Raw genomic sequence first — 11,359 nt, forward strand, 5'->3', positions numbered from 1 at the left:
TTATAAGGTTGACTTTTGCAGGATAACATTTGAGAATTTTCCACTACAGAACTTTTATACACATAGATCTCAAGCAGCACCCAGAAATCATAAAAAAAATACAAAAATTCTTTTTAGATGTTATAATGAAATCTGGCCTTTGCTGGAACATCTTGCCTTCACTGACTACTCAAATAATACATTTAGTCTCTAAATCACAAGAAGCTTAGTGTCTCCTAACTTGCCACTTGACAATTTGGAAAAGGCTCTTAGTCTATTATAGAACACATTATGTTTGAAGATTTAGAAAGTGTATAAAATTAGTCATCCTTCCCCTCAGCATATAGTCATGAAAGTTGTTTACCACCATAGGTTGTCTTTAAATCTGAGCTTATTTCCTCATAAACTAGTATTTGCAACTAGTTTTTTCCTACTATGAGTCATAATACCATACTTGCAAACTCCTAGGGCTATTAATAGCTCACTTCAGAATTATACTGTAGAGTAAGATAGATAAGGGGAAAAAACTCCTTAATCGAGGCAGTCAATATCTTCAGACAGTAAACCAACCAAGGCCTTTTGTCACCATAATGTATGGAAACTTTATGTGATTTTCTCAATCACCACTTGCTCTAATTTGTGCCATTATAAATGACTATACTGTAATAAATGAGTGGCCTTTCATCAGCCACTTGTTTACTTTTCTATAAAATGGATATATTCATTTGTTAGGAGTGCTGGAACAAAGTAGCACAGATGGGACAGTTTTTAAACAACAGAAATTTATGTCTCATCATTCTGGAAGCTAGAAATCCAAAATCAAAGTATTCTCAGGACTGGGTTTTTTTCTGAGGCCTCTCTCTCTGGCTTGTAGATGGCTGGCTTCTCTATGTTTCACACATTCTCCCCTTTTTACATGTCTGTGTCCAAATTTACTTTTTGTATAAGGATATTATTCATATTGGATTAGGGCTCACCCTAATGATATTTTAACTTATTGCTAAAGATCTTATTTTCAAATATAGTCACATTTAATGTATTAGGTGTTAGGATGTAAACATAAGAATTTTGCAAGAGAGACAGTTCAGCACATAAAAATGAGCATACCTCTTATTCCATTATCTACAAGAATTTGCAAGGATTAGTGAAATATTATCTAGTAAAGAACTTGCTGTGAAAAGACCAAATAAATACCAAAAATCATTAGCAATAATTGCTTCCTCTGAGATCTCCTTATTAGAAATTATCTTCATCATTTTTGAGACTATTGGCATGTATTTTTATACCAGAAAATTCACTCTTTAAAATTACAATTTAGTATGTTTTTGTATATTCACAGAGTTGTTAAATCCTCTCCACTATTTAATTTTAATATATTTGCATCACCCCAAACAGAAACCTTATACCCATTAGCAGCCTCTCAGCATTTCCCCCTCCCCCTAGACCCTGGGAACCACTGATCTAGTTCCTGGCTGTATGAATCTACATATCCTAGACATTTCCTCCAAATGTAATGTTGCACCTTTGATCTTTCGTGACTGGCTTCTTTCACTTAGCATGTTTTCAGGGTTGATCCATGCTGAAATATGTATCAATACTTCATTGATTTGTATTACTAAGTAATACCACATTTTGTTTATCATTCATCAGTTGATGGACACGTGGATTGTTTCTACTTTTTGGTCATTATAAATAATTCTGCTATGAATATTCGTATATAACTTGTTTTGTGGGCATACGTTTTCATTTCTTTCTCTCGGGAGTGGAATTTTATGTTCATAAGGTAACTCTGTGCTTAGCATTTGAGGAACTGCCACACTGTCAGGTTTTGTTATTGTCTTATTATTTTAGCCACTTTGGTGAATATGAAGTAGTGCCTCATTGTGGTTTTGATTTACATTTCCAGATGACCAGCGATGTGAGCATCTTCTCACGTGCTTATGGACAATGTGAATGTCCATAATCTCCCTCCAATCTCCTTGGAGGGAGATCCATTCAGATCCAATAGCCATTTTATAATGAATTGTCTTTTTATTATTGAGTTGTAAGACATCTTTATATAATCTGTATATAAGTCACTTATCTGATTCATGTTCGGCAAATATTTTCTCCTATCCATAGGTTACTTTTCACTTTCCCAATGGTGTCCTTTGAATTACAGAGTTTTCTTAATTTCAATGAAGCCCAGTGTACCCATTTTTTCCTTTAATTGCTTGTGCTTTTTTTGATGTCATATCTAAGAAAATATCATTTATCCTCAAAATAAAAATTTTTACTCCCATATTTTTAAGAGTTTTAGAGTTGCAACTCTTCCATTTATGTCTTTGTTGTATTTTGAGTTAATTTTTTATATATGGTTGAGAGAAGGTTTCAGTTCCTCTTATGTATGATGTTCAGTTGTCACAATGTCATTTGTTCTGAAGACTGCTTTCTCCTCATCGATTGTCTTGGCACCCTTGTCAAAAACCAATTGACCATAAATTTAAAATTTATTTCTGGAATCTCATTTCTACTCCATTGATATATATGTCTATACTTATGCCAGTACCAAATCTTCTTTATTTCTATAAATTTGCATTAAATTTTGAAATTGGGATGTTTGAATCATCCAACTTTAATTTCTAAAAAGTCAAATAAACTTCAGTATTAAATCTTCTAATCCATAAAGATGAGATGTCTATTTATTTAAGTCTTTAATTGCTTTCTATAGGTTTTGTAATTTTTGATGTCTTGTACTTGTTTTGTTAAATTTGTTCCTATATGTTTTATTATTTTTACTATTGTAAATGAACTTGTTGTCTTAAGTTCATTGTTGAGTTGTGCATTGTAGTGCATGGAAATGAAAATGTCTTTTTTTATATATTTAAGTTTAACTAGAGACCTTGTTGAAATTATTTAATAGTTCTAATAGTTTGGTAATGGGGCCTTAGGATTTCCTAGATGCAAGATCATAGCATTTGGGAATAGAGATCATTTTACTTATTTTTTTTTTTAAATCTGTATACCTTCATGTTATATTCTTGTCTAATTTCCCTGGCTAGAACTCTAGTAGAATGTTGAATAGAAGTGGAACAAATGGATATCTTTGTCTTGTTTCTTATCTCAGAAGAAAAACATTGAGTTTCACCACTGAGTATGATAGCTATTGGTTTTTCTTCCATGCCATATATTAAGTTGAGGAAGTTTCCTTCTATTACTAGTTATCTTATGTTTTCAGGATGAAAAGGTGTTGGATTTTGTAAAATACTTTTTGTATATATTGGATGATCAAGTGGTTTTCCGTCCTTTTTCTATTAATATAGTATATTACAGTGATTGATTTTCAGATGTTAAACTCACTTTACATTCCCCGGACAAATTCTATTTGATCATGATATATAATACTTTTTATATGTTGCTGGAATTGTTTTATTCTTATATTGTTGAGGACTTTTGCATCTATATTCATAAAGAGTAGAGTGCTCTGTAGTTTTTAATGTCAATTTATAGTTCAATTTTGTATAGATCTATTCTCCTTCTGATTACTTACAGATCAAAAATTTTAATTTCATTAATGTGCAATTTATAATCAAACATTATCTTATTTTTGTTTTTAATGTTACACTTTATCTTTTTTCTCTAATGCTATTGTATTTTAATAACTCAATAACATGTCATTACTTTCTTTTCTGTCATTCCCAATAAAGATAAAGTTTGCAAAATTTGTAGTACATAGCATATACCTTTTGATGAATATGAAACTACTGGATTTTCCCCTACATCCTGCTAAGGCAATATAAATTAGATAATACTGGACATCTTTTTTTTTCTCTTCTTAATTAATGGGTGACTTTCTCCAAATAATAAAACAATCATACAGTCTGTTTCTTGTGACTATTTCTCTTGCCTCCAATATTGAAGTCCTCTCCATTGATCACTGGAACGGTATGCATTATTTCAAGCTACAATATAGTAGAGGTGCTGATGTCTCTTCTTTTCTGGAGAATAGAATAATATGTCAGATCAAATCCCTCTGCTTCTTCAGCCCTCTTGATCCATTAGTTTCAACTTTACTCGATAAGCATCATCTTTATTGTGTTACAAGGAATTATGATATAGAAGGGACATAGTCTAAAGTTCCAGTCTCTGTGAACTTACTTTTACACCACACAAGGAAAGGCCCTTCATGAGCTATATCTTCCCAAGAACCCTATCCCATGAAGCTATCCCTCTACACTCTGAGCTGGCTCTCCTATGCTCAGGTTTTATCATACATCCAAACAAACAGCTCTCTAGGTCTGAGTTAATCTGAGTTAAATGCAAATAACCATTTTTACTATGAACTCCTCAGAGCCCTTAACACACTAATATCCATCATGAAGCTAAAGGAAGGAGATGTAGTGTGAGAGTTTCTCAGACTTACTTATACAAGTTTTTCCTAGATGATCTCCTGAACAAATTTTCTGAGTAATGCCTTTTTGCAAACACTGCCTTAAGGTAGTTCATTGAAACTATTAATGAGCTTCTTCCTTTAGTTTCAGCCCTCTTTCCACTTCATATCGTGTCTTGTGAAGTAGCGTACGTCTTTAGGGTCCTTCTATCCACTCTTCTCTTTCCTCTCTCCCTTCTCTTTTCCTAGTACCCAGCTTATTAGTTTAGGTCATATTCTTTATTCCATCCTCATCAGATCTTATTCTCCATCTCCCAAAATATTTGTTGATTTTCAGAAATTAACCTTAGGTTTTATATCCCCTAGCCCAATCTGCATTTTAATACAGAATTCTTTGGAGAGTGAAAATAATTCAGCCTACAAGGAATGCATTCTAATGCGACACTTGAGGCACAATATCAAACAGTATGAAAACTGCTTTTGAATAAGGAACCCTGTTTATGCCTATAAAACCACAGTACTTAGAACAATTCTAAGGCTAGCTGGTGATGAGGTTAAGTCTGTAATTTACTTTAATGACCGCCAGAGCAGAGGGAGTCAGAGATGGAAGTATGCATAGTCAAGGAAAGTTGGACCAGGAATGTAATGACTTAAGGATTAAACCTTAAAGGTCGTGTGAACTACAAATTTCTAGACTGATTGATTGAGTAATAGGAAACCTGTAACATTCTATTATCTATTCCTATATGAAAACCATTCCTTCTAATATTCAGTTTCATCTTAGAATGGATGAAGGTAGTAAGTTTTAGTTGGTATTTTTGTTTGTTTGCCTATTGGTTTATTTGTTTCTTGGTAATGAATTCTCTACCCTGAAGAGTTAAATTAACAGTAGCTTCTACCTATAACTTACATTCAATAATCATTGAAATTTTCTATAGCATATTTTTCTTTTTGAAGATTTTGTACTGTGAAAATGATTGTGATTTTATTTAACCAAGGCATTGAGCAGAACTCACACTTTACAAATACAGAAACAACATTCATTTAGAAAAGGTACTAACCAGAGGATTAAGGGTACTTTATGCATATCTTTCACCCAAGAATTGTAATAAAGCTACCAAAATTATCGCAACAATCAAATAAGCTCACAATATATCTGCCAGTGGGCAAATTGTTATCTGTCTTTTCAGAGAGAAAAAGCAGTAGACCAGAAAGGTTTACTGCCTTGTACAGGTAAAGGAAAAAATTTTCTCTGATCATTTGGGAATTTGAATAGTGAAAGAGATTAGAAAAAATTGAAATGTAGTCTGTTGTTCTCTGTACTTAAGAAAAGACAGCGACGAGGGCTTTAAAAAAGTAATATCTAGCTATACCACAAATCTGATGTTGAATTTACTCTAAATCATACCATTCATCTAGGTGTTAAATCTGTTTAAATCTTTTGTCCTGAAGGGCCTTCTGCTTTAATCCATAATGGTGTTTGTGATTCTATACTAGTCATTTTTAAATGTGACTACATTTATTTCCTTAGCTATATCTTCAAAAATAGAATCTGATATTCCAATAAGTGTCTATGTGCTGGCCCTAATTCACTTGCAGTTTTCAGCTGAGGCCACTTCTCCACATTTTCCCTCATTCTTCTGGCTTTTTCTTGGTTTCTTTCTAAGAGTTTATATTTGTGGTAAACTCATGGGGCCATATATCCCACCTTGGTCTAGTCATACAGTCCCCAATGACTTTGGTGAAATTTCACAAGAGGAGTGAGAGTGATGTTAGCCCTAAGGAAAATTCAGAAATGGACCAGCATGTCTGTCTGGTTTAGAGAATTGCATTAGTTAGAAGCCATGACGAAGACAGACAGGAGGAGGGGGCATCAGGGAGCGTTTCCTCCCTCAAAGGCAGCTAAAACAAGAACTGAACTAAACGGCCTGTTTCTTGCTTTAAGGAACGTTAGCAGCAGAATGGGAAAGATTTGAAAGAATTTCTCAGCTGCAAAATTTCACTCTAGGGACTATGTCTTTGAGTAGGCTCTGGATATTTAAATCAAAAATGAAATTAAGCATTTTCAGAGATTTTTCAATTCCTCCCCTGCCAGCATTTCTCAAATCACCTGCACTAATATATGAAGTGTTTGGTATAATATAGTCATGAAAGGACATGCCACCCCTCCTCCCTTCAAACAATAGCGACTATTTATTACATTTCATTCACGGCTGTCATGCATACTTTCTCTACTGTGTTGTAATTTAGAGGGCTTTTTTTTAAAATGTACTTTAAAATTGGACTGATAGAACATGACTCAGCTGAAATTTCTAACCATTTCAGACACTGTGATTATAAATGATAAGATGTATCAACAAGAGACTTTCTGAGAGGTTTGGGATTCCTTGCCACAATATATTATTTAAAAAACTCGCAAATCCATGTGCCCTTGCTTTCATCTAATTGTGTTCCAAGACAATGGTCCCATTTAAGAATTCTTCCAGACTCTTTCATAGTTCTCTAATTATCTCCAATTACATAAGAGCTAAAGAGTTGACTCCTGAGGTCTTTAGCATAAATCTACATAAAATAAATGTTTTAAGAGATGTAAATGGTATCTTATTTTCTCTCCTCAATAAATAGCAAGCAAATAATCTTTGTCTACAAGATATAAATTTCTCATGGGCATACATGTTTTTTCCCAGTAGTTTTCGGTTACACTTAGAAGAAACTCCAAAACCCTAATCGTGTTTTAAATGCATTGTTTGACTTAAAACGTGTCCTAGCAACCTCATTTCCTTCCTACCACTTTCCTCCTTCCTCAGTTTGCTGCAGTTCTGCTAAGAACTTGCTTTCTATTCCTCAAATATGCTAAGCCTGCTCCTGACTTGGGCCGTATGGCTTCACTCACTTTATTTTGGTTCCTACTCAAATGTTATTCATCCGGAGGGGTCTTCTCTGACCAGATGATGTAAAGATCATACTTAGAACCCTTTTGCTCTTCTACCCAGATATTTTGAAGTAAAGTGGTAAGTGTAAGAAGATATATTTCATTCCTGTAAACTCTGCCTAGACCAGTGATTGGCACGTAGTGGGTACTTAATAATTGTGAAGTAAATACATTAATGAGTCCGTGTAGTCATCATTCCACTATTGTACAATCTAGATTTTTTAATGGTTTTCTTATTGGACTTAGTGTAAACATTTTGGGGCAATTATTACATTAGCGACACTGTGTATATTTTCTAACTTCACATCGGACGATAGACCAGTTTTTCCAAGTAATTATTAAGATGGTGAGAACAAGAACTCCCATGTGAGAAGTTCTATTTTGTTTTTTTTGTTGTTGTTGTTATTAACAAGCAGTTAATGAACTAATACATTGAGGTGGTGTGAATACTTTATCCTTCAATAATCATTTAGCCCAAAAGTTCAATATTCTTTGTTGGTCGTTGCCTTAATTAGTATATTCATGGTTACAAAAGAGTGTTTTATTTAATTCCACATGTATTCCTTCTAAGTGCATTAGCTAACATTTTTCTATAATAAAGAGCTTTCTCTCTCCATTTTGCTTTCTTCTTTTTTTCCTTTTTCTTTTCTTTTGTGCTTTTGAGTATTCCTATGGACTTAAGGATTTTTTTTTGATTCCCTCTATTGTAATCAAATACGAAAATTTTAAAATGCTTTAATTATCTAAATTTGGCCAGTGAGAATTTCTCCTTTTGACAATTTCAATGAACATACTCTATCCTTTTTTCTTTTGTTTTTCCCACTTCCTTCTTGACACAACAACATGCTGTGTCAACTAGCACTTTCTATGGCCCTGTCCTAGAGTCAACCATTTGTCCATGGGTCTCTGATTTCTTCAGGTGATGAATGGTATTTAGAAGCCAGTATTCGAACATGCATTATGCCTATTGTCCTGAAGTGTTATGTGGCTAGATAATTTAACTGAACAAAACTAGGGAATATGAAAAATCATGAGATTAAATGGAAATCCCCACTTCAAATCCTACACTCTACAGAGCTTTTCCCTCATCGTCTCTATTCCTTCCATACTCTTATCTTTATTCACGGTGAAAATCCTGCCTCTGAACAGCTAGTACATATACTAGGTAAATTTTCAAATTTATATAAGAATACACAATTATTAGATCATTTCAATATCACTGTACCAATCAGCCTACTAAGAGAAAATCAGATTTTTATTTCAGTTAATTGTTTTCATTGACTATGCCCTACTAAATTTGTACAATTAGAGTACCGTGCTCAAAAATGATATACATTTTTCCTGTGGAATTATATTTCACATAAAGCAATGTTTCTTCATTTTCAGGGTTTGCATTTTTGTTCTTTTTTGCTTAATTTTATCTTTTATGTCTAAAACCTGGTTCACAAGCCAACATTATGTAATATAGATGGGTTTACCTATTTATTCGGAGAAGTCTTACTCCCATCTCCCTCTCCCTCCACCATTATCAACTCCCCACACCCCAGTGTTAAAAAATGATTATGAAGAAGACAGTGTGGGTGATACATACAAACTTTAATACATCATGAAGCGACAGTCTCCACGTGGAGAAATGCAAATGAGGCAGAAGGCAGGAAGCTTTTATGTGATGAAAACTAAAGAACCAGAAAGAGAAAAATAAGAAATGTCTGGTTGTCTGGGGCCACATAGACAGCCTTGTTGGAGCTGAGAAGGCCCAGGATTGGCTTGGCGTCCGAGGACTGGCTGACTGGCTGACTGGTCACACTGCGTTTCTGGTCGCGGAGAGTGCTTACAGGGTCAGGGAAGTTACTGAAGCTTCAGTTTGCTGCCCACTCCCCCTCCCCCCAGCAGGGATGGTTCCATCTTCACCCTAGAAAGTTCTTCCTAGAAAATGAATGTAATAAATTTTAAAATAGTTGTTAAACCAGTGGTCTAATAAAAAAAATGTATCTGGTGCACTCAGAAATATTTATTCAGTGTTTGTCTGTGACCATGGCAGCAAGCCCATCTTGTTATGAGTGCTGGTTAAATCATGGCAGCCCATCAACAATTAGGATATCATTATTAATGATCTTGTCTTTCTTGTTATAATTCAGTAGAACAGCTACGAAGTGTAGATCAAACTCCTCCGGAGAGGGATGTCAGGAATGTGTTTAGCCTTGGCTTCTGAGACATTAAGGAAGCTTGAAACCACCACTGCTTACCAGGTCATTAGCGTACTTGGGAATTTCGCTCTGAGTCATAACCTACTCTGGTAGCATCCCCATGCACAGGCTTGTCGTCTAGGCCTTACCTCTTTCCTTTTTATCATTTAGTATGCAGCGGATAAGGAATTTCATACGTAGTGATAATTCGTGACATATATGTCTCCTTGGTCATATCTGACTAAAGCCTTAGAAGAGCTGTCATGTGCTTCTGGTGAATATTTTTTCTCCCTCATTTTGATCTTTACTTTCAAACCCCGGTTCTATAAAGAGCTCATGATTATTATCATGTCTTTATATGTATGATCAAAAATACAGTGATTTAGTCTACGGCCATGCTACCCTGAACACACGCCTGATCCCGTCTGATCTCGAAAGCTAAGCAGGGTCAGGCCTACTTAGTACTTGGATGGGAGACCACCTAAGAAGACCAGGTACTATAGGCATAAAAAAAAAAAAATACGGTGATTTATGTACCATAATATTAAGCTTTTTGATTGAATTTCTGTGTTGTGAGAAAGAATACTCATTGGAAGATAACTTCAAAAATATTGTCTAATAAATGAAGGAATGTCCTGAAATGTGCTTCTGAGTTCATTTATTCTGTCTAGCATAGTTATAAAAATGCTTTAAATAAGGTTTAACGTAGAGTTTGCTACTCATGTTGTTCTAAAAGGTTTAGAAGTAAACAGTGAAGGTTTTTAGAATGAGAACTGCCTATAATTGCTACCAAATTCCAGACAATCTGCTATCACAGGAAATGGTTAAAAGAAAGGCAAAAAAATCTGTCAAGAAAAGATCACTCTCATATATTTTTGATGATGTACGAAATGTTATAACAATGTGGGGAATTTTGTAATAAATATTTAGCAAATCTACATATATATGTATCCTTTCAGTCAACAATACAATTTCTAGCCATTTACTTTAAAAACAAACATTCAATAGTACAAAACTATATGTAAAGAAGGTTGTTTATTGCAATAATTTTGTATTAAAAATGTACAGGAAATAACCTTGATGCTCAACTATAAGAGATGAGCTTAATAAAATATAAATGCATACAATGGAGTAATAAGCACTTTAAAGAATAAAAAATAGCTCTATGAACTTAACTGATATGGATATATTTTTTAAAAGCAAAGCAGGATGCTAAACTTAGGCTTAATAATGAGAGAAAGCAAGACTATATTTAAGAACTTCAATTTTTTTTTCTTCAAAAATAAACTCAGGAGATAAACCAGAAACTATTGAAAGTGGTTACCCAGCGTTGAAATACTTTCTAGGCCCAGGTTGGAGCTGCTCCCACAGTCAAGGTACCATGTCAGGAAATGGAAGCATAGATAACTTCTGTGTCCCTGTAAGCACCCCGTGTAACCGGAAACACAGTACATACGGCCAGCCAGACCCCACACACCACCCCGGCTCTGGGCCTCCTCACCACACACAAAGTTGCCTACATCACTGCAGCCAATCAGATATATATTTTAAAATATTTTCTCTTTCTTGTGCTTTACTTTTTATCTATAAAAGCTTCTTTCCTCCTCATTTTGCAGTTCTCTACCTGAAAATTGCCTGTTTAATGAAGTATTAAATAAAATTTGTTTGTATCACCTAAATTGTCTTCTTTAATTGTTCTTTAACCAAATGAAATATTTAATCATTTAAACATTTTTAACAGTTTTTGGACATGAGGATGCCACCTGAAGCTGACTGCTATTGGCCTACATGACAACAGCGATGACAGGCAAGGTGCCTGCTGAAAACTTTGAGTCTACTTTTCCTCTTATCATTCTTCTCATCATCATCCTGGGTAAGTCATTCTTGGACTTG

At 34.3% G+C, this 11,359-nt stretch overlaps 1 pseudogene; it reads left to right on the forward strand.

Moving 5' to 3' along the window:
• The first annotated feature begins 9,851 nt into the window (after positions 1-9,851).
• LOC118608938 lies at positions 9,852-9,972 on the forward strand (annotated as a pseudogene).
• Positions 9,973-11,359: the final 1,387 nt, after the last annotated feature.

Source organism: Rousettus aegyptiacus, unplaced genomic scaffold (assembly GCF_014176215.1).
Source record: "Rousettus aegyptiacus isolate mRouAeg1 unplaced genomic scaffold, mRouAeg1.p scaffold_m13_p_10, whole genome shotgun sequence".
NCBI classification, from domain to species: Eukaryota; Metazoa; Chordata; class Mammalia; order Chiroptera; family Pteropodidae; genus Rousettus; species Rousettus aegyptiacus.